At 40.8% G+C, this 25,066-nt stretch overlaps 2 long non-coding RNA genes across 2 annotated transcripts in view; one reads left to right on the top strand and one right to left on the bottom strand.

The window, feature by feature from the left end:
• Positions 1–25,066, top strand: part of LOC139747235 (uncharacterized) — a 150,606-nt gene that overhangs the window by 86,544 nt on the left and 38,996 nt on the right. The gene's annotated exons all lie outside the window — the stretch shown is intronic.
• The window catches only part of LOC139747236 (uncharacterized), a 117,480-nt gene continuing 95,034 nt past the window's right edge, over positions 2,621–25,066 (bottom strand). The window contains exon 2 of the long non-coding RNA XR_011712358.1: positions 2,621–2,794. This is a non-coding gene — a long non-coding RNA (uncharacterized lncRNA). The remainder of the gene's footprint in view (positions 2,795–25,066) is intronic.

The following is a 25,066-nucleotide window of genomic DNA, read 5'->3' as shown; positions in this document are numbered from 1 at the left end:
AGCAATGAGTGTGTGTGTGTGTGTGTGTGTGTATATATATATATATATATATATATATATATATATATATATATATATATATATATATATATATATATAATACGCGGATGTGTGCGTGTCCTCCCCCACCTTCCCGCGAACCTGTCTTAACTTACCGAAACAAACGAACGTCAAAGATGAAATGATATTTACATTCAAATGATGGCGAGAATATGTTTTACTCGAGGGGGGAGGGAGGGGGGGGGAATGGTTCGAATTGTGTGTGTGTGTGTGTGTGTGTGGTTACTGTGGATACAGAATTCACGGTCGTATTGAGTTGTGTGTTCAACATTAATCGGTAATCGTTATCTTATTCTCCTTACTCAACAAAGGTCATGGTGTAGCCTGACACGATCCTATCTCTGTGTTCATGTATTACAATGAATACGGTACGACCCTTGAGCACGACGGCACGACCTTACAGCACGACGGTACGATAGCTGAATATGAAGGTACGACCCTTGAACACGACGGTACGACCTATGAATATGAAGGTACGACCCTTGAGCACGACGGGACGACCCTTAACCTATGAGCAAGACGTTACTTCCTTAGAAGCAAGACGAGACGACCCTAAGAATGACGGTACGACACTGACATTTGTCCTGAGCCGTACGGGTCAGGTCAAAAGTCAGGCTTCAGCATAACTGTCTCGTAGTTATGCTGAAGGACAGTACCGTCGCACACAAAGGTCGTACCGTCGTGCTCAGCGACTGTACCAACTTGTTCAAGGGTCGTACCGTTGTGCTCAACGGTATATATTACATACATTAGAAGAGATGAATATGGGAATGGAATCTTCATATCTTTTACACTCGGAGTATTTCTTACTAAACCAATCCTGCGAAATTTCCATGTGGTATGTATTTTACGTAGGATATAACAGTAGGCAAATTTTGTTCCTGGGTCACTTAAGGTCGTACGTGAAGGTCACCTGCGATTTAGAGGGAAAAAAAATATCACAGTTCCTGGTTCCTTAATTGTTTCTCCTTGGGGTAAGAAAGGTGACCTTGCTCTGAGGTCACGTAGGGTCATGCGTGATATGACGCCAGTGGCATTCGCTCACAGGTTATTTCTGGTTCTGGCTACACTGTTTTCTTTCATGTCTTTAATTAAAGACCATAGAGTTGGTAACGCTGTGGTTGTAAGTGTAAGTGGTGTCAAAGCCAACACGGGTGTTATAAGTGGTGGAAGTGGTACTACTACTTTTCTCGATAGTAGTGACTTTTTGAATACCTTGCTTTGACTGTTATAAGTGAGACAGTTACTTTTGGCTCACTTTGTAACTTGTTTCTGTTACTATTGCTGCTCCTGCTGTTGTTAATGTGGCTGTTTAAAAGGATTTTTACGATGAACGAGTCGAGCAGTTCCCTAACAAGCGTTACCTGAGGAACATGCAACACAGATGTTTGACCCACACCAGGGACAAGTGTACTTGTTTGGATTAAACAGAGAATCTGAGGTACTTTAGATAAAGCATATCTATGTGTTCTACGTAAAGCTATGAACTTTACATAAGGCTGTGTACTTTAACACAAAATTATGTACTTTACATAAAGCAATGTACACTACACAATGCTATGTATTTTGTATGCAGATATGTAATTCATATAATGTACTTAACGCGATGTAACTTACATCAAGCTATGTACTTCACTATTTTTCACAGTAATTGTAAATGCATGTAGCCTCACAGCCTGGGATACGAGTTTCACAAGCAATTTGTAAGAACGTCTCTTGGTTTCCTCCTGTCTTGCCTGTGGGCCTCAACAGCAAAAAAAAAAAAAAAAAAAACTGATTTAAAGAAGTCAAAGATCAGCCAAACTTCGGTTGATCGAAGTCATTTTATTGACCCGTAAGTGATCATGAGAGGTCATGTGGGTCTGTGCATGGTTAAGCGAGGTCATTTGGGTCAGTCCACAGATAAGAGATTATTCGAAATCGTTCTCTGTTGATCGACGGTATATATATATATATATATATATATAGAAGGGTGCTGAACTAAATTCAGAAGTGTATGCTGTTGAATGGCGTATCATCCATTGTTTTTCCTTGTTTGTGCCGTAAACGTTTGTTGTCTGTTTGGTTTATATGCACTAGTTAGGAACTTGGAAGACAGTATTTTCTTGGATGTTAGTTACATGGAAAGATGACGAGATACTGTAGAAACTTTTTTTTTTTCTTTGATTTCATTCGCGAATGTGGAATGTTTTCAGTTATTTTCTTCAGTAACTTCTTGAGGATGACACGATCCATGAGCACGATGGTACGATCTTTAAACACGACGGTACTTATTCTTAGACACGATTGTAAGATTCTGGAACACGATGGTATGATCCTTGGATACGATGGGCTGATCTCTGATCCGGTCTTTTAGTTAGGGCAAAGGTCAGGCCACCCAAGGGTCATACCGTCGTGCTCAAGGATCTCACCGTCGTGCTCAAGGGTCATACCGTCGTGCTCAAGGGTCGTACCATCGTGCTCAAGGATCGTATCGTCGTGCTCAAGGATCGTATCGTCGTGCTCAAGGATCTTACTATTGCATAAAAGAATTTGAGAAAAACATCACATAGGAATGAAATAAGTTCAAATGTCTGATTTATTCATTCTGTAGATGACATAGTCAGCTGACGCCATTATGATACAGTTTACAAACATAGATGGCCAGGTATGGGGCTGTCCAAGACTGCTGCTGCTCCTACTGCTGCTGTTACTACTGCTTCTGTGAGGACAGCTACCATAGACGTAGAAGCGGCTGCAAACAGAAAGGTTTACCATTAATTTTGATATTTAGTTACATTTTCCTGTATTTTAGCTTTTTTCATCTCTACCAAGCAATTTATAATTAAGAGTTAAGGCAAGCTTTGACCTCAAAGTTGTATGGATATTCAAAGAGACACGCAAACAGGTGACAAATAAACTTACATCTCTAAACACGTATACATTACACGTATACATTACACATATATTTTCACACATATTCAGATATTAGTTTGTGTTTTCATATAGGCAGTGTACCGTTTTCATGATTTCACAATTTTCTTCCTTTTTCTAATAATTTTCTAATATACTTTTTCATGTCTATGATTACGTTTCTTCACTTTCTTCCTCATCATCATCTCATCATTCCTCCTCCTCATCATTCGTGTACATCATTCCTCGCACGAGTTACGAAAATGTCAGATCATCCTACGAATGCCTGGATGATATCACACGGCTCAGCAACATACCGTAGCTACGTACTAAGGTAACTCCATGACTTTCATTCAGTTCGGTTTTTTTCCTTCCCTTAAAATCAATTTCATTCTATCTTCAGCATTTTCAACGCTGTTTGTAGTCAATTGACATCCTCCATCAGCTAAACCAAACATATAAATCCTATCGATTCATATAAATGGTTATGATTACTTCAAAAATGAGTACAATTTTTGAAGCAATTTGAGCCAGATTAGGGCATTTTTGTGGCTGTTTCCAACTATTGCAGACTGATTATTTTCTGAATTCATGTTAATCTTTCTTTTCTATACTACAAGGAAGCAGTGAGAAGCTTAAACATTATTTTAAATCGCGAATAAATTAGTCTTCAAGTGACATGATCAAACTCAACAATGTCTACTCCAACTTGATTGCCAAAATTAAAGTAGCGACCGACCGACCGACCGGGTCAGTGTTAGCCCGTCTGGGTCAGGAGTTTGAGCTGGTAGTCTTCAAAGGATCGATTGAGTAAATTACAGTTATGTAGGGAGCACCGCAACGAGTGTGTCTTAAGATTTCTACTAAAGAAAAAGTGGAAAATCTTGCCTTTATAGTAATACTGATGAAATGATAAGAAAATGGTAGGAAACGAACGCATTCTATTATAGGATATTATCACCACCATTCCACCATGAGATCACCACCATTACCCCTTCTCTCTCCACCACAATTACCCTTGCTCCCAGGATGATAGTGTACACCAACACTAGACACCACCACCACCACTAGGCATGATCGCCAACACCACCTGGTCTCCACCATAAGCACAACCACTTTCCGTCCCTCCATCTTCTCCACTTCCACCGTCACCTCCTCCATGATTATCTCCATCATGACAATCACTTTCACTGTCACCACCTCGGCCTCCTTCACTAGAAAAGCCACCACCACCATGCAACAATATCCTCTTTTGTCCCCGTAATGACACATTGCCAAGTCACTAGTGGTTGCGAAAACACACAGACCCACTCACTATTACGGCATGCACCTCTTCCTCCGGGGCATAATGGCTTCTAGCTATACAATTTGCCATCATTGCCATAATGCAGGTCCGCCATCAACATTCTCGATGACATCTCGGACACTAGAACCCCGCCAACTAAGAGGCCATGACTTGGTCTGTTGGGAACCTCACATCTACACGCGATCTCCGCAGATTCTGTTGACTCAAGTCCAATATATTATTATCTCTGGCTTAATCTGCCTGGCTTTGTTTGTCGATGGATAAAACATGTGTCGACGCCGAGAAGTGAAGTATCGACAGAATTCGGCAGCGGGTCAAGGGAGATTACTAGTGTCGACTTGACATCATGTCTTGGGGAGGGTCATTGGATTGGTTATATACTGTTATTTCTTCCTCGAGTTTGTCGCCAAGGATGAGGTGGTCTTGGTGTCATTTGCCGAGGGTTTTTTTGGTGATTATCTCGAGGTACTTTGTCATTTTCCTGGCAGTATCTGTGAGATCATTTCTCCAGAGGGAGACATTTTGACAGATTTCACACGGTTCACACGGCGGTGTTGACGGAAGAGCTAAATTTTTGATTGGTCTTTCTCTTCCTTTGGACATTGCCAATGCATAGCAGTTATACACATGCACAGCATATATTCATACACATATCACATATACATGCATACATCCATACCACATATACATATGTATATTAGTAAGAACTCGAACTCGGTGGGACAATTTCAACCCGCATTCCTTTTCTATTTCTTTCTACGTCTATTCGTCTGTCTCCTGCTTAAAACTTTCACATTCATTCACTTATCTTTTTTACTTCTTTCCCGTCCCTCGCCTTGCCACGCCTTTCCAAATATTTCAGCCCACACCCAACTCGGGTGCTCATCCCCCACCTCAGGCTAGTGTGTGTGTGTGTATGTATGTGTGTGTTATCTAGTGCCTTCAGTGCTTTCACTAGTTTGACAGTAAGAATAGGCCATCACAGGTAGACTGACAGATAAATCAAACATTGCTGAGGGTCGATGCCTAAATAGGAACGAAGTATATGAAACGGAAAAAAAAATATCTTGCACAAGTTTTACAAGCGATACAAGAATTCTAATGTAACGTGTAAGAAAACTGGTGAATATCACAAGACAAAGGATCAGCCCAAATACAGGAGATATACGTTTTAAATCTATCGTTAAGGATCTTATAATATTCGATAATATCTTCTGTTTAGACTCTAATTTTTCTATAGAACTGTTGCACACGAGATAATGATAGAGATTCACAATAACATGGGTTAGGCAAGCGTTTGCAGACGGTATGAGAACTGTGAAGTGAAAAAACTGCCAAAGTTTTACTATTTCCAACAACAACAAATGAATGAGAAGATAAAGAATAAAATGTGTATAGAGAGAAAGTCAACGATTGATTGATAAGGAACTCATCTTGGGTAAATACTATATGTACATACATTGTTATACCAAAGATGTGTGAAGAACGGTTGAACAAGGTACATGTACACAGTGAGAGTGGTTAGCCTTAAAATTATCTTGAACACCTTCAGGTGTTCAAGAATATTTCGATTGGTGGTTGTAACTTGACGTTGACGGCCTTAATGACCCTGGCAGTTGACAGGCCGTAAAGCCCAAATAACTAAGCAACCTTCGTGAATATGCAGACTATGAGGGAAAATATAGACATCAAGTAGTCGAGGGAGAAGGTGGAGAATAGAGTGATACGAATTCATCGAGGATTTTGGAGTGAAAACGGGGATTATAGAGACGAAAAGTGCAGATATTATGGGTATATTAGAGGCATTTCATAAGGATGTTGTAGTACCGGTATATAATATGGATGGAACTTGTTACGATGGATACTATGGTTCCGAATGCATGGAAGGACTTGAGTCGTGGTTTAAATGTAGACAAGAATGCAAGGATTGGTTGTAGAATTATAGGGATTTGGTCATAGTGAAACTAGTGTTTGTAAAGCGCTTTTTCCTATAAAGACTTGGTCATAGTGAAACTAGTGTTTGTAAAGCGCTTTTTCCTATAAAGACTCCGTTTTACTGTAACATTATTTACATATCCCTATCTCACAATGGGACTTATTTCAGTCTATTCCATTTTTGCGAGGAATTGTTACAATGTTAAAACCTAATTAGTAAAATAAATCTTCTTTATTTGGTCATATTCCAGAGTGCTTTGGTCAAAGTCATGTTCCCGGTTAATGATAAGGGAAATGTGACCCCTGTGCAAATACCATAAAGAAACAGACAAATGTAACTTCTGTTGAAATATGTGTTTCACGCTACAGCAAATCATGTTGGGATCATAGACTTTGCTGCCTCGTCTGTGATTTAAGGATATCCTGTAATTGTCTCAGGTCATGAGTGCAATTTTTAGCTCGGCTGTTTCATGTGAGTGCGTGTGTGTGTGTGGGTTTGTGAGTGAGGGTGGGACTGAAGTGTGTTGTTTATGTGATGGATGCACGACTTGAGTCTGTTGTTTAAGCGTGTATGTGTGTGTGTGTGTGTGTGTGTGTGTGTGTGTGTGTAAATAAATCATATGAATAGCCTTCGAGTGTAGAGATTGTGTAGTGACGTGAGTGCGTTATGAGACTGACTAGCTTGTAAAGTGTCTCGTGAGCTGGTTAAAAGGATTTCTTCGCAGAGTGATTTTGGCATACAATTTCATGGGTCCGTGGGAAGCTCAGTTCACGAAATTGTAGCTCTGTTGGTGGTGGTCTTGGTGACTGAGGAACTCGTGGTCTTGGTGACTGAGGAACTCGTGGTGGTGAGGGTGTTGTACAGTGGATGTTGAAGGCGACGGGGGTTTACTTTGATTGTAACTTCTTGAGGTGATAGAGCAGTCTTTTGAAGGGGAATAATTCCAGAGGACATATAATTCTTTGTTTCTAGAAGTGTAGATGTATAAAGAGACTTAGAAATAGCTTGAGAAAGAGACACCCGGAGGTCCTGTACCATCTGATTCAAAACCAGGAAATGAACATTTTAGTTCCATACAATATGTGTCCTGACCACGAAAATATATATGTTTTATATGCCATATGGTAGTTACCACATACAATAATCTAGTATAATCAAATGCTGACTTGGTGATATTTCTTATACTGATTACAAAGTTGCATTCTTCGTAATTGCATATATTTATCGAACTGTAATCTGCCGTTAAGTGCCAACATTATTTCGTCATCCACCAACCATGAAAGAAGCCAGAACATTTCCGTAGACTTTTCCCATTGGTACTCCTACATTCAAACAGTTACCAACCGTTGGGTCTAAAGTCATAGGTACAGTAATAGTGTGTGGAAGAAGAGATCAGTGTCTGCTAGGGCGAAGATGTTTATATTCAAAGATACTGCAGCTTCCATAGTATTCTATGGATGGGAGTCTTGGGGTCCTGAAAGCAAAAGATTGAAGGAGGACGGACGTGTTTTGGAAATGAAGGTCTTTAAGACCTTGATCGCGTAAGGAACGATAGTGAGAGAGATTTGTGACGGTATGCACAGTCGACGGAGTTGTTGATCAGGGTGTGCTGAAATGTTCCAGACATATGGAGAGGATGAGCGAAGAAAGTCTTATTTAGAGGATCAGTGTGTCAGAGGTGGTGGGAGGAGAGGGGGGAAGACTCAAAAGAAAATCGAACAATGGAACGAAGGAGGCTTTGGGGCATCGGGGTCAGAACATTTAGCAGGGCGAGAAACTTGCATGGGATGAAATATGATTGGTCGAAGTGATGTATATATATATAGAGGGCGACCTGCTGTCAGTCGGCTGAACCAGGGCATATGAAACGGTCAAGGTAAACCATGAAATAATATGTGGCGCTTGACTCTGTTTTTTGTGTATCATACGTGATAGCTAGAGAGTGGATGTGGTCACGTGAGCCATTGTTCGTGCGTTCCTGACGCTACCTCGCTCAGGAGAGAGAAGGTATTGCTTATTGAATTTCTTTTACTATCATCATCATCAGCGGACCTCCACTTAACTCTCTGCTATGCAAACCAAGAACAGTCTAGCAGAAGTCTCTTATCAGGACCCGTTACTTTCTGAGCTCATGACATAGCATATATATGTAGCTACCTCTTTACCATGAATACAACGCCTTCCTTGAGAATTATCATGAAGCTCCGCTCACACAACATCACCTCAGGAACTCTGCACGCGAAATGTCTTCGCGATTATCCACGAAATTTTTCACTAACAGTAAAGTCATGAGTTTACATGTTGGGTTTTTATGATGATGAATAACAGGACGGTGTATGCTCCTGCTCCTTCTGTGAGTGATGGCTTTATAACGCAACATGACTATAATCCTTCAATAATTCTTAAAGTGTATTTGAAAATTTGGAGTTTCGCTGCAATTCGGTCGTTTCGATATTTGAGTAAATCTCGCAAAAATTACAAATCTAAATCAAAAGCAAATGTGAACAGGGTTTGCGGTACCAGAAGGTAAGATAATTGTCAAAAGAAATGCTGGTATTCGCTACTTGAAAGTTAACACGTAAACAAAGGACTTCAAGCCAACAACCGAACAACTTGCAACCTTGGCTGGTCCATAAAGTTGCCAAAAACTTCTTTCTGTCTGGGGGTGACTTGAGAACCTTCTTTTTTTTTTTTTTTATGTCGAGTCCAGTTATACGTGAGAAATAGCGTGCTTGGCATATACTTACTAGAATTATCGCATGTGATTTAGTGTTGTGTTATCCGCGTACGCAGTTAGATAGGATCTGATCTCTTGTTAGACGTGGGAAAGAGAATCTAATTACCGTGACAGAGTTGCCAGACTATTGTCGTACATCCGGCAGTTGAAAGGCTTATACACTGTCGAACGATGACTAAGAGAGGCATACGATACCCATTTGACTAATGGTACGTTAATCTCCCATATTGTTGGACTAACTTATTGTAAAAGTATTGTACATTTAGTTAAATGTACTGAACACAGTCGCAGTAACACAGACAGATTATGCATGAAAATAGCTACACACGCACACATACAAGAAACAAAAACAAACGAGCTTCCGTGGGTCAACATGGGTCCGCTCATGTTCGTCTCGAATCCTGGGCTCGGAAGACGGCCCACACCAAACCTAGGTCATCCTACCCTTGTGTCCGCTCGATAGATAGGGTTAGGCTGGTATGTGTGTGTGGTTACACAAATAGAAGTAAATGCGTCTTGTGTGTGTGTGTATATATATATATATATATATATATATATATATATATATATATATATATATATATACACATCATTTACACAAGGTCAAAAGAGGGGGCACCACGAGTGTAAAACTCTCCCCGTAACACACAGTCAGTCATCACAAACAGCACTCACTCACACAGTCATCAATAAACACATGAAAGACACCTACTCAATGGCATACAGCCACCACAAATCCAGTCTCGGAGTTCCATGAAGTACGACAGTTGCTCTAGCTACCGTGGGGTGTCGTTGTACGAAACAACTGAAGTTATTTCGCCGCGTCGGAGCGATGACCCCCCCTCCCACCATAGTTGGTCGGCTGTGAACACCAACACCACCCTAATGTGCAGCGATTACCGAAACGACTTCAAGTTCCCTTTTTGTGTCGTTGTGAACGCTGAGGAGCTTATAATGACGGGGTGTAGCGACGAGACGACTACTGCTACTGCTGTTAGTGGTTCTCCTGAAGGCACTTAAGATTAGGGTCGTTAGTATCCTGTAATAACCAGCTTTCAAGCAGCCATTCCCTGCACCCTCTCTGTGGTCAGCTGGGAGGTTGCCGAAGTAAACACAGCCACGTGTTCGTCTCTCATTCACAAGTTGGTCCCTCTTCATCAAGATCTCTGGTGCGATGTTTACCTTAGGGTTGGCTGTAGACCTTGTCTGTCTGTTTTGTGGCGATGGGTGGTTGGTACGGGGTCAAGTGGTTATGGCGAAAGGGGTGATGGTGGTGGTTAGGTGGGTATTGATAATGGTGGTGATAATGGTTTGGGAACGGTTGGTAAAGGTGGTATTTGTGGATTTTGTGAATGGTGTCGGTGGTTGGCGGTAGTGGTGGTGTAAGTTGTGGTGATAATGGGAGGTGTTGGCTGGGGTGGTGGTTGGTTAGGGTGGTTTGGTAAAAACTGTTGAGACGCATAAGTGGCTGGGGACCTGTGGATGGGTCTGGGACCATCTAAAGGAAACTGGGATCTTCTTAGGATATTGAGATAATCATGAGCACTAGGAGACCAATTAGTTCCTTGGAGATGGTGGTACTAGGGGACTTTGAAGGGGCCTGGGGCGTACTGGGGACCGGAAAAGGCCATGAGGATATCTGGGGGACGATGAGGGGTCCTGGGGAGTGAGTCCCATGGGTCACTGGGGGAGAGGTAAATGCGGTAACACCGCACTAGAGATTAAGCCACCCACCACCCCACACCAACCTGGTTCTACAATTTCCTCTCAGATTATGAAGGTAATGCCACATATTTTCCCAGGCAACCAGGCAATTGGGCTCCTCAGCTCTTCCTCCCATTGTTCCACCCCCGGACTGCGCGCCGCCAGCGACGATGATAATTAGCGAAGGTTATCTCGAACGCCGATAAAACGCAGCGACTACGTCTGCGACGGGATGGCCTCCAGAGCAGAGGCTGAAGTCTTGACTGAGGAAGGAAGTTGTCACAGGAGTTCCTGTAAGCTGTACGTTAGTTGACGCGAAGCTGATCGACCAGGCGAAGCAAACCCCAAAGCGGGCGTGCAAGCGGTCGCTAAAAGACCTTCTTCTTTTAAAGCGTCATTCATAGACTGGTTGAATCACAATAGACAAATGACTCCGCGTAACACACAATTTTATGTATACACACAGACACACACACACACACATATATATATATATATATATATATATATATATATATATATATATATATATATACATATATTTTATCTCTTCGTTGTACCACAATGCACTTATATAACAGTTGGCCATGAGAAAGCTGTAAACGTTGAATGACAGGGAGAAAGACTGGAACACGGAGCCAACTTCTACTTTGCTTGACCTCTCTATGTATATCTACTTGGACTTTTGTCTATCTCTCTCTCAAAACCCTGGAAAAAGTGAAGTAGGTTGACAACAGAGAATCACTGACTGCATTTGGGGATCTCACAAGAGAAAGATTTTGTAAAACAGTTGAATTTGAAGAGAGAAATTGGCCATAATTTGTGTGGGACGTGGAGCGGAGAGAGAGAGAGAGAGAGAGAGAGAGAGGAAACGATAATAGAGGACATGCAATCTACGGAACCTGGTTGACTGGGTACCGGCAGCAACAACAAGACCAAGACAAAATTACAACACTGACTCTCGTAAAAATGAAAAACTTCAAGACGCGAGAAATCTTGTACAGGACAAAGGCTTAAAATAAGAGGCTTGTGTAAAGAAAGAAGTTGTAAAAATCATGGACATTATTGTATATATATATATATATATATATATATATATATATATATATATATATATATATAGAAAAAAAAAGGATATTGAGAGTGGTATAAAAAATACAGAAATGCAAGAGCTTCCTTAAAAATCATGGACAATTGTGAAAAAACAATTTTTATGAGAAATTAAAACTTGTGCAATATGAAAGGTGTATCAAAGAACAATAAGCATACTAACAAGATAATAATCTATAAGGTAATGTTTCTCCAACGACAGGAATCATGATTATCAAAAACTGGGACAATGATTCAAGAAACAATACAGGAGATGAATAATGTATTTCTATGAAGTACCAAAACACAGAAATTACTGCAAATAAACAACTCATAAAACAAAAACGGTGGTGATCTTCTGCATCCTAAAATGCCAATAAAGCAGAACGGAAACAAGACAAAAAAAAAAAAAACGGGAAAATTAAGATGTAAAAGAAAAGCACAATTTACCACAAAGACGCAAAAGCTTGTACAAATAACCTAACAAATATTCACTAGAGACTCCAGTACCGACAAAGGGAGATCCAAAGCTTTAACAAAAACATTGACACGAACACTGTACACCAGCTTACACAGCGTTGCAAGGACATTTTCTCTCATACACATGACAAATAAACAGAACAAAACACATCGTAAAGTATTACGGTATAAAAAAAAATCATAAATCCAAAATAACAAAATATACTTTTGTTTCCTGTTGCATTATCTATCCCGGTCAGAATCAAAAGGTACGTTGTTCCTCTTCTTTTTATATGATTTTAGACCTTAAGATTCTATTTTCTGTATTTTCCTCCTGGAATCACAAAATATATGTATTGGTTAAGTTTTTCGTAATTCGCTTTAGAAATTTTCAAATCCCAAAAGTGAAACCTGTGTTCTGTTTTTAACAGATTGGGTTCTTAACCTGGTTCTTAATTTGCATCGCGTCTACACACAATCTGGGAAAATTTTAGGAATATATATATATAAATGTATAAGAAATTCAGTCAAACGACGCAGTCTCTCTCTCTCTCCCCTCGTTACGTCTTGGTCAATGTGCTTTCAATAGAGAAGTAACCTTCTTATCTATAAACTAGAAATCCGCAAATCAAGAAAAAATATAAATTTGAATATAGATTGTTGAATATTAGATAATTTTTTAAAATTAATTCTTCTAACAGCAAATACAAACAAATGCATGTAACTTTAAATCTAATGAAAAGTATAATTATGAAATTTTGAACCAATCAAAACCATGATTAGCAAGCAATAATAAGTGAGAATCGATAGAATGCATTATTAAGAACAGTTTCATCTTGACAAACCACAAAGAAACATGACATGATGAAGGCAAACAATTAACAAACAACACAGCCAATACACCACAATGAATGTCCAAAGAATTTAAATGACTATCGAATGAAGCAAACTAAACAAACCATCAAAATCCTCAGAGGCAACCTCGAACACACCACAAACAAAGCAAAAGAAACGACAAACACACACACACACACACACACACCTTACCCACTAACATCCTCCACCGCCTCCAGACACGTGTTTAACTACGTGATTAAGACACCTAATTGCCGGTGCCACAGGTGAGGAGAAGCCGTGAGGTCACGGCGGGTCAAACGATGCCACGCTCCCAGCCTGTGATTGGTGCCGCTTGAACTTTGACCTCTCCCTCCACCCCAAGACAGCCACAGCCACACACAGCCCCTCCCTCGTTTCCCCCAGTGACCTTTGACCTCTTGAGATGCTGCAGCGAGACGAGAAGAAAGCCATTAGGAAGGACTTTAAGCTTTTTCTTCTCCGTCTTATTCTTTATAACTTGATAAATTGGTAGTATTAGCTGCCTCGCCTCGTGTTAATGTTATAATACCTTTGGATTGCGCTCCAGTTTTGGCTTCCACCACTCAATCAAGGCTGTAAATACGATGGAGAAATCACACACCCACACACACACACACACGGGGCTGTAAATGATCGTTGACATCATCATATTTAGGCAATGATGTGACAATGATCGATAACAGGTACTGATTGAAATGAAAGCGCAACAATTCATTCTTGATCTCTGGTCCCCGAGTGGAGTGTAGGATGGATATGTCGACTCTGTGTAGCTGAGGACTGGCTATGGTTGTAAGACTTTGTATGGCTGCTGACCAGATATAGATGATAACTTTCTCAGTAAGAGTTATGAGCCAGACGGTGCGATCCTTGAGTACGACAACAGGTCCCTTGATATGCGGCGATACGATCCTTAAGTAAGACGGTGCGACCGCAGAGTAGGGCTGAGCAAGACGGTACGGCCTTGAGCACGACGGTACGATGTTGAACGTGACGATACGACCCTTGAGCACGACGGCAGGAGCCCTGAACACAATGATAGGACCCTTTAGTTCAACGGGACGACCCTTGACCACCATAGCACGACCCTTAGGTATGGTATGGCCTGCCCTTTAATCCGATCCTTTAAACGTATTCATATCCTTTTAAAGTGTCTACACCTGATGCTCCAGTGTCGACCACAGAGAGAAAAGGCCCCGCATCAGATGGTCACATTCAACATGTCGAAAGGCTTACAGCTGTCTCTGATACTACACTGATATCACGACAATCTTAGTAGCTGGTGATGGTGGTAGGGTGTTGGCAGGTGATGGTGGTAGGGTGTTGGTAGTGGTGATGGTGGTAGGGTGTTGGTGATGGTGGTAGAGGTAATTGTGTTACTCCGGAGGGTAGGAGAGTGGGTGGGTTGGGGGGATAAGAAGTATTCACTGTACATCCCCAATAATTTGTTCCACAAACACTTGAAGACATCAGATTACTAATGTCATTCAAACTAATTTGATAAGATTTCTTGCATCAAGAACCTTCAGGCACAATTAAAGAATTTCTAACAACTCTGTTTATCCAATGAGTCTGAGTTTAAAACGTAAGAGACCATTTTTATGTCGACGAAATGAAACCGACAAACTCAACTAAGATGAACGCAACCCCGGGCGACCCCACTACACCACTCTCCAGGTGGCCTGAACCTAATTAATTCATCAACATTGACGTTCCTCTGATGAAAGCCCCCTCACTGGCACTCACACCTTCTCATCCACCTCATATTCATTATCTCTAATCACCTTCGTGGACGCAAATCGACTCATTTTCTGTTTACAAGTCACTCTCTTTCCTTGGGTGTATTACGTCATATTTACCCCTTCCCTCGTCGTATACATCAGTATATTCGACCATTGCGTCGTGGAAAATGAGGTTGGCGTTTTGATTACCAGCATAAATTTCCCCGGTAACTACCAGGGAGGCGGGGGAAGAGAGGCGGGGTTTTTGAACGCTGAGTGCGTTCTCCAGTGTTCAGAACGAAGGTCTCTCTCTCTTTCCAACGTAATTCCAAGACTTTCTAACGGAGATCTGCGTTCAACATTACCTGCCACAGGGTATTAAGACTTTTTCTGCTGGGGTGCAATTTTGGTTTATCTGGGGATGATTTTGCATGAGCATTGTCTAATATATATATATATATATATATATATATATATATATATATATATATATGTACGTTTATATGATAAATGCATTATAGGAAGAGTAGAGAGAGAGAGAAGAGAGAGTAATCTTGTGAAACAACATAATGGGTGGCATTACTGTAGAAACATGGTGTTTCCACAACAGAAGGTTGCCTCGGTAATCTGCAAAAGATATAAGAGGGAACGCTCGCTAATGACAGAATAGAGGAAAAAAAGATGACAAAAAAGGGGAAAGGTTTGTGTGTGTGTGAGAGAGAGAGAGAGAGAGAGAGAGAGAGAGAGAGACCCTCAGTTCTCTCATAAGCTTTTAGAACTTTTCTAGATATATCTTCTAAACATATTTTCAATAACATTCCTCTTATCATCTGTAGATAAACCTTACCCTTAAGATACTACCATGTTATCCACTTGCCGAAGTCTCCCACTGTGTCTCCAATCTACTATGGTCAAGCTCTTGGAGACACTTATAGATTATAAGTGCTTACTTTACCTAAATGAAGGTTCTTGGACGAGGGAAAATATTCACTACAAAACGATTAAGTCAGGCAAGACCATAGAGTCAATTCATACATTCAAAACAAACAATATTGTCCCTTTATACAATGCTAACAAATCAAGATTAACAAAGCAAACAGTAAAACGCCTCAATCAAGCAATGAACTCAAGCCAGACAAATAGATTAAAAGAAAGTATTTAATCCATACTTCGAACCCTGGTTAAACAGCGTTGGTTATGAGGAAACAGACGATCAAATCAATGAAGATAGCCAAGTCAAACCAGACACTCGAACAGAAACAACCCTCGTAAACCATTGTCGACTCGAGATAAAATCAATAAACCTTCACAATTGGCTACTTCTATTGAGAATCTTCCATAGAGACAACGAAACCCGAATCAAACAGCACAGAGAGTCAGATCCGCTCACAGTCACAGCCAACAACTCCATCGTAAAGTTAATGATACCAGAAAAGAGTTCGTGGTTCTGAATTCGCCCTCTCTCTCTCTCTCTCAAACTTTAAGACGAAGTGAACGCGACCATACAATCTCTCAGTGATGAGCAAAACATAGATAATGCAACCCTCCTTTAATACCATTCTTATGCAAGCTTTTCCTCCTCTTGTGATCTAGCCACGTATTTATGTAAGCCTGAAGGACCTTTTTTTTTCTTTATCACTAGTACCTTGTGAAATCATGACGTTTGTGACCATAAAATATGAAACACGCTATAAAAGTACACTTTTATCAACATTAAGCGTGTCGTCATCTTCCACATAACCCGACGAAACAAATGACTTTATCACGGAGCTCCTACTAAGGGTTCCTGGGATGTGGTTGCAACACGAGAGAGCACGATTGTGTTGCTTAAATATCCGGCGAAGGTCCTCACCAGCTGGGAGATCAGCGGCTGAATCAGACAAATGTATCGTCGTGTTGTCCAGTGTAAACAGGAGTGTTGTTATATCTGGGGTTATGACAACACTAGAAACCTTTAGAAACAGCAAGATCTGTACTGTCATTTCGTCCTGTGACAACAGAGACTTTTTAGGAAAGCAATCCACGGGATGGTGGCATATGACACTGACAGATGCTATGTAATATACGTTCAGGTATTTGTCAGTTCCCTCAGGGTAAACTTGTGGCTCGTTATCTCTTAAATGTTTATAGGTGTATATATATATAATATATATATATATCCGGAGATCCAAGATACTTCAGGAGCGACAACAATATTTTCCCCTTTGAAGAAGGCGAACAATAATGCACATTGAAAAGGCCATTAATCAATTTCCTTGATAGTCTTTTTAATACTGGAACCTCACATATTCTTCATCACTTGTGTGGTGCAATCTTTATAAAGTCCGTTGTGACTCCTTTCCGATCTCAGTCTTCTGTTTGCGCTCAGTGGTGGCCATGTCCTCTCTCCTACATCTCACGGTAATTTATCTATCAAAGCTTCTGTCTATCGACCCCTCACTGGCCCTTGCTACAGGGAGAATGTATCGTGATGGTCAGACTCCACAAAACAGGTTTGTCATCTCAGTCATTACAGGTGAAGTCATTTATCCACAATTTTGTCCATGAATTAGCTTTGTCGGATATATGGGTCGCTGGTTCTCTGCTTGCTGTATGCAAGTTGGAGATTGTCATCTGCCTTGTCCACAATATTCTCTCTCTCTCTCTCTCTCTCTCTCTCTCTCTCTCTCTCTCTCTCTCTCTCTCTATCTCTCTCTCTCTCTCTCCGTTCGTGTCCTTCTATCCTCCTTCCTTGTTCTTTGAAACCTGGGCTACCCTCTTCGCGCCAGGACTCCCCCCGTCCCGGGTCATCATTATAACTAACTTCCTCAGTAATCTGGACAGTAAATCTTTCACTTCCTCTCGAATCTGAGGAAATAACTAACACGGTCGCTTTGGGCAAAACCTGTTTTGAGGTTTGCCCAACCATCTTGGTCTCTTGTGATGAATGTGAAAATAACAGAAGATTGATTTATGGAACTGATTTGTATTTCGCTTTAACGTGAAAGAATCGAATCCCTTTTTCTTGATATATTGTCTTATTCCATCAGTTTTATCAATATTCTTTAACCGTTCTTCTGACTGGTGTGTCTTGTTGTCTTAGTTTCTTCGCTTTCGACTTTTCGCTTGTGTCTTTCATATTCATTGCTATCCTTTATCTAGTCTGTTTACTTAGTTCATTTTATCATTCTCTCTCTCTCTCTCTCTCTCTCTCTCTCTCTCTCTCTCTCTGCTACTTTCTCACTTTTCATTCTGAAATTGAGTTCTTTCTCAGCCATAGTGTCTCTCAACCTCTGTCCAACGCCCAGTTTCTCTCGCTTCCTTTATCTTACCATAATGTGAACAAGACCAACCACCCATATTCTTTACACCCTCTGCACATACAGGTCTTCGGGTTTTTTTTTTTGTGTGTGTGTAACGTAAACGTTTGTTGCTATGCCTTCGTTGTTGCTCTACCTGATCTTTGTATCCGAACTTGCCCTTAAGTCATACATACGTTCTCTGATTTCCCTTTTCATTCTTGCAATCACATTAACCTCCTATCTGCCTCTGTGTGGCTGGAACCCGACCCCAATTCAGATATTTGGAAAAGGCGACACAAGAACTTCCTCTGAATATATTCCCCAACAAGAGATAATCAACGTAATTTCGCTGAGCTCTTGCAAACTTTATATTTTTTTTTTCTTTTGCGAATGTTGGAATTTAAAGCGTGGTTACACGATCAAGCTTTAAGCTGTACGTCTCCATTACACGCCAGCGAGGGAGTTTAAGCTGTTGTGTACATGTTAAAAACAAAGCGTTTGTGGGATCCAATCGCCTTACACGATTTCGGGGTTTTGTGAGATTAATTCTCGACTTTGTGCGATGTATTTTTCATAGGTGGATATGAAAGGGCTGCATGACACCTGCTCAACCCTGTGGGGTTGGGAAAGGAGTTGGTTTGCAATGAAGACATCAATAGATTGATTGATGGGTAGGTGGACTGACTGATCGATTGATAAACAAATTGATATATGACAGATTGAGGGTATGTCTATTTAAATCTTCGCTTTATGCAGACCTCGACAATTTAGTGGGATAATCAAGTGGGTCGGGAATAAACGTCTTTGATGAGGACAGTCAATCTCTAACTTGTCTGTCTGGAACTTGTAGAAAACATAAAGGGAAAGAGTCAGAGAGCTGAAGATCTGATGGTCCATGACGAGGTTATCTACTGGAAGACAGTGATAGTATCATATATTCCCGTTCTACAGAAGTACGAGAGGATCTGTGTGTACAATATCAGGCATTATCTGACAGACTAGATTCCACTTTGGGATCGTCAGAGACTTCTAAAAGAAAGGAAAAATCATCGTAAGTATTGCGGTTCTATGGCGTGGCTCCCCCTTCGAGTTTTTAATTCTACAGTCTTGTCTGCTTCCTTGGGAAATTCTCTCCTGAAAATCCAGCACCAGGAAATACCTCTGATAAAAAAAAAAGGAAATGACTAGTCTGACCTTTACGTGAATTTCATATTCAGCGCGTCATAATAAAGGCGAAATTCCATTTCGCTGACCTCGTATTTATGAAGCTCTCGCTATGGCCTTAGTCTCTGGAGGTCGGGGAACGTGTGGGGAAGGAGGATGAGGACTTAAGCAGTGGAGGTACGTAGTGGGACACAGTGGTTTCCAACGCCACTGTGGAGAAAAAATGAACAAGTATTTTGTTCTCCAGAGGAGTATTTTGATAGTCTGATGCTTGTCCTTCATATCCGTCTCTTATCTTGCCTCATAGTGAGATAACAAGGAGTAAACACGATGCATTTCAGCCCATGGAGTGGTTATGAGGAGCTAGAATTCGCCTCACACTTGCTCTCATGAGGAACATAAGGCAACACCTTGCCTACTGTCTGCTCTCATGAGCGAAACAGAAGGAACACCTTCCACTGCAGAAACACGAGCATGACGGCAACCAGTTGGCCATAGGCACAAATTCTGTTGCCACTAACGACGGAAAAGAATCCGTCTTTTCTCTAACTTTATCTTTTTCAGGAACAAACGGGTATGAACAGGAGTTCTGTCCTGTTTGCATGCGCCAACAGCAGCGGCAAACAGTAGCAGCAAGAACTGCTGTTTTAGCTAGAGCAGCGACGAATGTAAAAGATCTGAGGATTACCCTTATCTAGTGGTAACTCTGGAAACAATGGGGACAGCGGTAGATATAAACAGTGTCTTAAACACCACCATTATCAGCTGCACAACAACAGGAACAGCAACGGCGGAGATTAAAGGAAGACACACAGCCGTAATAGGAACACAGCAACGGTAACATGGCAATATCAACACAGCAACGGTAACATGGCAATATTAACACAGCAACGGTAACATGGCAATATTAACACAGCAACGGTAACTTGAAGAATAACAGATGTAGTAGCAACAGCAGAATAAACAGCGGCAGCAGCAGCACGGGAAACGGTTACAAGAGCAACAGATAGACTCAGTAGCAACGGTAGTAGCAACAATACCACGACAACGGTGTTGGTAAAAACACAAAAGCAACATATAACAGTACAAATATAAACAAATACAACAACAGGTATACAGAATCGGCAATGCAACTATTACGGTTAAGCCAACGGTAACCGAAGAGTGGAGGAGAAGTAACAGAGAGAGGAAAGCAGGTACAACAGAACCAGTAGCAACAACAGGAACACGAAGAGACAGCCAGTTTCCCAGGAGCGCCACGGACACACCAACGGTTACGCCCATGAGCAGCTGTGCCGTTCGTGTTACGGACGGCTGCACGCAACGACTGCACGCAACGACTGCACGCAACAGGAAGGTCATGAATCCGGGGTAAAAGGACAAACGAAAACAGAAGACTTTTGCTGCGCATGTGATTGGCCGGAGTACACCTGTCTGTACACCTGTGGTAATGTGTATTCGAATATATATATATATATATATATATATATATATATATATATATATATATATATATATATATATAATGTTACATAGTAGCATTCCCGCCTGTGGCACAGGGGTCCCGGTTTCGATCCTGGCTGTTGGATTTTTGTATATTCTATGAAGGTGCGGGTTCCTATGCACTTTGTTCGTGTATATATATATATATATATATATATATATATATATATATATATATATATATATATATATATATATAAACTGTATGTATCTTTAATTTCTTTGTTGCTTGTACATACCTTCATATAAGAGAAACACTTGTACAATAAATGTCAGAGCCAACAACATGCATAGATACACGCTGATAGGAATGAATCATAGCCACCTTGAGCAACCAGAACAAGACCAATATTGCAACAGAAATACGAACGAACACACCTAAAGAACCCCCCCCCCCCACACACACACACACACACTTACACACACACACTTACACACACACACACACACACACACACACACCGATAAACGTACAGAAAACGGGCCACACACAACCCAGCCTCAGGTAGCAAACATCTTCCACCCGTTGGTAACAGGAACAACGGAGGCCACGCAACAGGAGGGAGCGAAGAAGAAGAGCGGTAACGTATCTGTTATTTGCTAGTTCAAACGACACTTAACCCATGGCAAGGCGCTTGGGGTCGTTAGACATAGATTACAGGTGCAATTTGAGGGCATTATATCCAACGGATGATGAGGGTTGTGCCACAGGGCGTCGGGCTGGGACCCTGACGACTTGAATGGTTCGGCATCGAAATTCTGGGTCCCCACAAGGTGACTGTGTGGGAACTCTGGATTTTGGTCATTTATGTTTTTGAGATTATATACATTTTTCTTCCGAGTTCCAGCTCTGTGTATATATATATATATATATATATATATATATATATATATATATATATATATATATATATATATATATGGGAATCAACACGATATGGCCTAATCAAACCAAAGTTAATGACGCTTATTAGTGGACATATAAGTAATGAACCCTCAGATCGTTGTTCACCATCAAACGCAGCATCTATAACGAATTTCTAAATATATTCTAAATTTACCCAAAAAATAGAGAAAAGCCAAATGTAAGATCACTTAAAGTTTTGAAGGAAAAAGAAAATATTTTAGAAATAGAAAATGGTGACTAAAGGTTTCATTACTATGATTCTCAACGCATAGGATTCAAACAAAAGTGATTTAAGTGTCCCATTTTCCTTAACCTTCACCTAATCTCTCGAGAAATAATGCGTAGGATTGATGGGTTGTGATCCACTACGAAACCTAACATGAAATAACGTGTCCTAACTACTTCAAAAATCGGACTTAACCAAAAATATTGCTGACGGATCCCGTCTTCTTTCCCAGCTTTTTCTTGATGAATCTGTTCGATCACGGCAGTAGGGAAGAGGAGAACCATACACACAAGTCCATCAGTGCTTGGATAATACGCTGTACATGAGGGCACACGGAGCCCCGTCAACCAAACACCTCTGCAAGCCGTAGGTTGTCTTTGTGTTCGACCGGCAGCGGGTCCGGTGGGTGAGTTGTGGTCACTGGATGGCGTAAAGTAGCGTAAAAGACGCCATTTAGCTTGGTCAGCGCACCATGGAATGGCAGCATTTACCCATAGATAGTCTATAGCGCTGGGGATTACCCACATTGCACTACAGGTAGCTCGTCCAAAACACCGGCGAGTGTAAGAGGTTCTTCCCCATACACTGTAACAGTAAACTAGTTCAGTTGACCACACTATACGTCTATACGTCTTACTTACCACACCTTTTCTCCCGGCTGCCCTCCCTAATAGCCAATAATAGCACTTGGATGGTGTTGTTTGGTCGAAATTACGAAAAGTCTCTTTTAATTTTCCCCACCGATGATCATCGCTTCTCTCCGGACGATGCTTCTGTCTCTGACCAAGCGTAGAGCTCGTCCGTATTTCACGGTGATGTTGATGGACGTCTCTGGCCTTCCCTCGCACATTATCTGCTCTGATGCTCGTCTGAACCACTTGCATCGACAGGTCATTCATGACGCAAGGGACCTGAAGAATCTCTTTTTCCTCCTCCTCGCATTTAGCTTTTATCTCCGCCTAAAATCATGGCAAATATATATATTTCCTGAGGGACTGAAGACGCAAAGTCTCCGTAAACAAGGAAAGCTTAAGTAAGCAAAGGCGAAATTTTGGAACAGTTACTAATACGTTGCAACTTGGTAGAATGAAGTGACCATTAACTGGCTGAAGTAGACTTAGAGACGTAATGAAAAACTGACTGGAAGTATACATGTGAATGAAATAGATTACCGAATGTCAACAGAAGATATATGAAAATAGATAACTAGTCAATAGGTAGCGATGCAAAATACAATGAAGGGAATATAAGCAATATATATACAACAAAGATAATCTACATGATTACCCTCATTGACATAGATATAGAAGAGAACATTACAAGATTTTACTGAAGGATATAGAAATCATTCATAGATTTCATACATGAAACTACTGCGTATCTTCATAAAATGATGAAATCTGTGAAGAAATCTATTGCCACGTCATTCATTGGGAATCAAAATATGATCTGAGAAAAAGTTATAGACTTCTGAAAACGTTTGATATTCGTTGAAGAAAGTTTATAGCAAGATTTTTATGTTCTAGTGATGATTGGACTGTGAACATATAATCTTTTTCTGGTTTGTGACGATATATATATATATATATATATATATATATATATATATATATATATATATATACATATATATATATACACACACACACACACACACACGACTTCCATGTGATCTACTCAATGCTTTTTTGTCATGAAGGAAGTGTTTCGATGTCCGTGAGATTTGTAAAAATTCATCTACAACTATTCACATATAGATTATTATTATTATCATTATTATCATCATTACTTGTTCGCTGTTTCCCGCGTGAGCGAGGTAGCGTGCAGAACAGATGACTGGGCCTTGGAGGAAAACAGATCCTTATTTGGCTCTTTACTTTGTTCCTTCTTTTGGATTTCCAGCCACCTGCTCCCGCCTCTCTCAGTCGCCTCTACGAGATACGTGGCCAGTATTCTTTCTTCCCTAGCCCTAAAGATGACAATGATAATTATCATATCAATACGCTATCACCTTATCATAGCCAATCACTTCGAAAACCCATTTCTATTTGAATCCATCCTATCTAAGAATATATATATATATATATATATATATATATATATATATATATATATATATATGAGTAAGTTTATGTTTGCGAGTAGGCAATTTTGATCCAATTGCGGTGATGTGGTGACCATGGAGATATGACACACAGTCTCCTGCGTCCATCCACACACTTTCTCCACCACAAGTTCTTGTGTCTCTCCAACACCAACATTCAGTCGCCATGACTGGTGGAATTCTTGAATTTCCGGCACCTTACTTCATGGGTTTAGTATTTTCTGTAATAAGTTATTTTTCTCGAGTCGTCCACAACTTTGGTATATATATATATATATATATATATATATATATATATATATATATATTATCCCTGGGGATAGGGGAGAAAGAATGCTTCCCACGTATTCTTGCGTGTCGTAGAAGGCGACTAAAAGGGAAGGGAGCAGGGGGCTGGAAATCCTCCCCTCTGGTTTTTTTTTTTTTTTAATTTTCCAAAAGATGGAACAGAGAAGGGAGCCAGGTGAGGATGTTGCCTCAGAGGCCCAGTCTTCTGTTCTGAACGCTACCTCGCTGACGCGGGAAATCTGTTGTTAAATTGCAGTATATAAATGACTTATTACACGTATCATATAATCAAGGGATACCATTCTTTAATTCCCTTCTACGTAAAATGTCTTCATTTCATATAATGGTTTATTGATTATAAGGATGGTTTAATTTCACGAAATACGAAGCGATATTATACAACACGAAAGCTGGGCTGAAACATTACATAAACAACTTAACGACTAGCTTGAAGCCTTGTTAAGTATCTCTAGTGGTACATGTACCTCTGTTACCTACCTCTAGTGGTACACGTACCTCTGTTACCTCTAGTGGTACACGTACCTCATCATATCTAAAACGGTACGCGAGAGCCGCCCAGACGGTACGTGGTGTAAGTCAAACATTTCATGGGATTCCCTGTAACAAGACGGTGCGACTCGGGTACAATGGCTTAGTCAGCGACCTGACCACCCTTCAAGGTGAGGTCAAAGGCCAGGCCATCGTACCCAAGGGTTGCTTAGCTATTGGGTCGTACCTTCGTGTTCAAGGATCGTACCTTCGTAATCAAGGGTCGCAACGTCGTACTCAAGGGTCGTACCTTCGTGTTCAAGGATC

The sequence above is a fragment of the Panulirus ornatus genome, chromosome 68 (assembly GCF_036320965.1).
Source record: "Panulirus ornatus isolate Po-2019 chromosome 68, ASM3632096v1, whole genome shotgun sequence".
In the NCBI taxonomy this organism is placed as follows: domain Eukaryota; kingdom Metazoa; phylum Arthropoda; class Malacostraca; order Decapoda; family Palinuridae; genus Panulirus; species Panulirus ornatus.
The sequence above is the reverse complement of the archived record's forward strand: the minus strand, read 5'-3'. Positions and strand labels throughout refer to the sequence as shown.